Below are 4,737 nucleotides of genomic sequence, written 5' to 3'. Positions count from 1 at the left end.
TTTTTATCTACTGTTACCCAATACATGAATTAGATGACTCCTTTTTCTATTTGTATCATACCCTAAAGAAAAATTGTCATACCATGAGCCAATTTATGAAATTGCTAGCTCTCCTCTCCCTTCAAAGAAGGGTTAGGAACTTATTCCTACTTTTTCTGGGCGCGTCAGTAACTTAAGGGCTGGGGCATGGCACGTGAATGGTGATGAAAATCAGTTCTCGATGGAAAGTTGCAGTGTTTGATTTAGTGGTATAGTAGTTGGAACACGTGGGCAAGCGACTTCCCTGGTGGTGCAGTGGTTATGAATCCGCCTGCCAATGCAGGGAACATGGGTTCGATCCCTGGTCCGGGAAGATCCCACATGCCGCGGAGCAACTAAGGCCGTGTGCCACAACTACTGAGCCTGTGCTCCAGAGCCTGCGAGCCACAACTACTGAAGCCAGTGTACCTAGAGCCTGTGCTCTGCAACAAAGAGAAGCCACCGCCATGAGAAGGCCGTGCACCGCAATGAAGAGTAGCCCCCGCTTGCTGCAACTAGAGAAAGGCCGCGCACAACAACGAAGACCCAGCACAGCCAAAACTAAATAACTTTATTTAAAAAAATAAAAGTGTGGGCCAGAAAGCTCATCATATTTTCTCCAAGTTCCATTTGTTTTTTGAATAAGTTGATTTTTCATATGTATGTTACATGTTTCAAAAATTGAAAATACATAAAAAGACGTAGGAACTCGATCCCACCCATGACTGAGTAACCACTCTTCCACTACCACCTGGTCTTACAGGTCACCCTTACATCAATTTCTTATTTATCTTTCTAGTGTTTTATACAAAATACAGGAAACAAGTAGAAATATATACTTTTTTAAAAGTCTCTTGTATAGGAGGTATTTGAACATAGCTTTTTTCCATTTGCTATGTACGAGTGATATTTCCACAGCCCTATGTAGAGAATTCCTCATTTTCTTTGACAGTAGTATGGTTCCCATTTCACTGTGTGTGGTTTTCACTGTCTGGTTTCCGTAATTTATTTAACTGGTCCTTATTGATAGACATTTGGGTTGTTTATATAACCTTTTGCTTTTTTTTTCCCTTTTACATTTATTTATTTATTTATGGCTGCGTTGGGTCTTCGTTGCTCTGCGCAGGCTTTCTCTAGTTGGGGCGAGCGGGGGCTACTGTTCATTGTGGTGCGCGGCCTTCTCATGGCGGTGGCTTATCTTGTTGCGGAGCACGGGCTCTAGGCGCACGGGCTTCAGCAGTTGTGGCTCGCGGGCTCTAGAGCGCAGGCTCAGTAGTTGTGGCGCACGGGCCTAGTTGCTCCGCGGCATGTGGGATCTCTCCGGACCAGGGCTCGGACCCATGTTCCCTGCATTGGCAGGCGGATTCCCAACCACTGTGCCACCAGGGAAGCCCCCATAACTTCTTAGAGTAGAAAAATCCCTCCTTTTTATAGACTAGTCCCGATATTTAATATAGGAAGCTCTGGGACTACCCTTTAGGGTCATCAAAGGGCCAGAGTGGGCTTCCCTGGTGGCGCAGTGGTTGAGAGTCCGCCTGCCGATGCAGGGGACACGGGTTCGTGCCCCGCTCCGGGAAGATCCCACATGCCGCGGAGCGGCTGGGCCCGTGAGCCATGGCCGCTGAGCCTGCGTGTCCGGAGCCTGTGCTCCGCAACGGGAGAGGCCACAGCGGTGAGAGGCCCATGTACCTACAAAAAAAAAAAAAAGAAAGAAGGCCAGAGCTTTTTTTTCTGGCTTTGCAGTTTTAGGAAACTAGTGCGTTGATTCACCCCCTCAGCCTCACAAAACTGATCCCCAAAACTGTAATGTCTATTTATTTACAGTGGAGGATATCTTTAAAGGCACTGAAATAGAGGTAAGCAGTCATCTCCTTCAACTATCAAAGTAAGAGGGTGATTGAATTAGGATGACCTTTTGGGACGTAACCCAAATCACACAGATTTAGGACCTTGATGTGTGGAAGCCGGAACAGGTTAAGTTAAATAGAACTGGAATTAGACGAGGATTCAAAGCTTTTTCAACTGTTCTTAGACTGTGGTAACTTTTAGCCCTTGTCCTATTTTATGCTCGGTTGACTTAGACACATTTTTCTCCTAAAATAGTGCTTTGAAAATTGTAGGGGCTTAGTTATTTAATTCATCCAACAGACCTCCGCCTTATATGTTCCAGGTACTTTTACTAGTTGCTGGTCTTAACACAGAGTAGATGAGTAATAATAATAGGCCTCACCATGTATGTGGCACTGTTGTAGGTATACTATATACAATAAAGAATTTAACTCTCACAACCGTATGTGGTAAGTACTGTTTTTATCACCCTCATTTTACAGATCAGAAAACAGGTCCTGAAAAGTAACTTCCCAAGGTTACTCAGAGGGCAGCGCTAAGATATGAACACCTGGCAGCTGGACTTCTGAGTCTGGGTTCGTAGCTGTTATCTCTTTGGCGTCACCCATTTTTACCACGGCGCATTTCAGTGTTCTTTTTAATCAGTCCCCTGATGCTTTTGTGAGCTTATGTGTGGAAGAACCTATCACAAAACAGTCTCTTAAGGAGTTGATTTTTAAGGTTGGGTTTTCTAGTTAGATACGGGTGTTGTTCCAGTCTTAGCCACATTTACCTTCAGGGGAGTCTGGTCTAATCTAAAGGGCTAGCACAAGATTTTCGTTGTTGTTGAGTTTAATTCGAGAAGGAGATATTTTCTGAACCTGGCCCCTAAATCCTAGGCTGTGCCTTGCAGGACACTAGTGTCAGCATTGTTGCTTTGGGAAGAATAGAGAAGGACCAGTCTTTCTTTGCTTTGAGGGCCAGCTAGTTACAGTAAATTTCTGGGACTAAAGTGTGAGAAAGCAGGGCAGTAGCGCTTTTTCTGCCTAGAGCCAACTAGCTTGGAGGACTTGAGACCCGCAACCTGACTTCTTCCCTTATGGTTTATGGAACAGAGCATATAAGGTTTTCTGCGAAGGTTAAATGAGTACACTTGAAAGTAGTTTGAAACTCGCCAGACATATACAGTTGGCAGGTATTGTCAGTTTGACCATGAAAACATCTTTCAAAAGTTAGATGGTTTTCTCTGGTTACGAAAAAAGATTTGTTTTTATTAGACCTTGTCTCTAATGTGGAAACAGGAGCTATTATCAATGTGGTCTGTAGTTGACTGTGGTGAGTTAAGATTTGCAGTAAAATAACTTAGGGAGGAAACATACAACGTGGTCCTTAATATTCACATTCAGTTTGCAAGTTCCAAGAAGGCGGATCTGAAAGTTGAGGATCAAGCGCTGGTGTTGGACTTTCAGCAGGGTCCCTAGGTGCCTTTCACAGAGGAAAAGAATCTATAGGCAGAAGACCCACGCTCCAACTCTTTACACTCTTTTCAGTGCTTGGGCAGGCCTATCTCAGGATTTTGGACAGGAATACGGCTCAGCCAACAAAAAGGGCCTTCCTATGTGCCCGCTACCTTGTGTTAAGAGTCAAATGTTTCTTTGGGTTCCTTCTCAGTCCCCATTATACCTCCTCTGTGTTGCTAAAAGTCCTCTGACTCTGAGAATGTGATGAGTGCCACGTGACAACTTTATCATCCTTAATCACTCCCTTGGTCACTCAGCCAATGTCTGATTTGGCCACCCGTCAGGCCTTGCTTCCCAAGCACATGGTCTAAGCTTATGGAGGGCAAACCCTAGCAGACATTTTCAAATGCAGCAAAAGCAAAAGAAAACAAAACCCCTCAACTGCTCAGTCATCGCGTGAAAGCAGTAGACCTTCCGAGCTGACATTTGCCACCTTATTAATTATGGGAAGCAGATACAGAGGGGTAAAGTGACCAGGAATCTAGCCCACACCTCAAAGAATAGGTCACTGCTACACTGTACAGGAGAGATGGTGGCAGTGGGAGGGGCAGGAGGGGACATGATTAAATAGATCTAGTAAAAATACTTCGGTGGTGGCAGCGGCAGCCTTCACTCCTACCGCTGTATCTTTTTTTAAAAAGATCCTATTTCCGAGACAAAGGCAATGTAACCTAACTCAATATTTCCTGAGATTGCCGGATGCTAAGAATTGCTCAAGAACACTTGTTATACACACATTCTCGGGACACTTCATTGGAGTTCGATAGGTCTAGGACAGGACCTGGGAACAATCACCGTGAGCAATTCTTCCAAGTTAGGGTGTTTCAATAAAGAAAGTGTTAAAAGACTACAAATTAGGATGTTTTAACAAAAAGAATTCAGGATACCATTTTGTGCAGTCTTAAGCTTAAGGATAGTATCACCCCTACCACATAACATTCTCTACCACATAACAGACAAATTAAAAATCCTGTCCTACAGAAATGTCCTTTTTCCTCCTCGTTCCTTACGTCTTTTATCTGTCACCATCCCTAACATAGAGCTGGAGTAGTTTTCCTCCATCCTAGCTCTGGGAGAAACAGGCTCTACGCGGAACCGGTTGGGCCCGGGGCCACGTCCCTGTCCCGCGGCCGTCCGCTCCCGTGCCGCGCTCCCATTGGCTGAAAGTTCCCTCGTCCGGAGCCCGAGCGGTCCCTACTCGCCACGCCAGCCCATCCGAATCCTCCCGCCCAGGGGGCGGGGCCAGGAGGGCGGGGCGGAAGGAGGGGCGGGGCCTCGCGGCGCTGGAGACGTACGGGTGGCCTATGGCGCGGGAGGGGGTCAGCTGCCGCGCCCCGCGAGGCCGGGCCGGGGCCGGGCCAATCCGGGCGAC

The sequence above is a fragment of the Phocoena sinus genome, chromosome 11 (genome assembly GCF_008692025.1).
Source record: "Phocoena sinus isolate mPhoSin1 chromosome 11, mPhoSin1.pri, whole genome shotgun sequence".
Taxonomy (NCBI): Eukaryota; Metazoa; Chordata; class Mammalia; order Artiodactyla; family Phocoenidae; genus Phocoena; species Phocoena sinus.
This window is presented reverse-complemented; position numbering follows the sequence as displayed.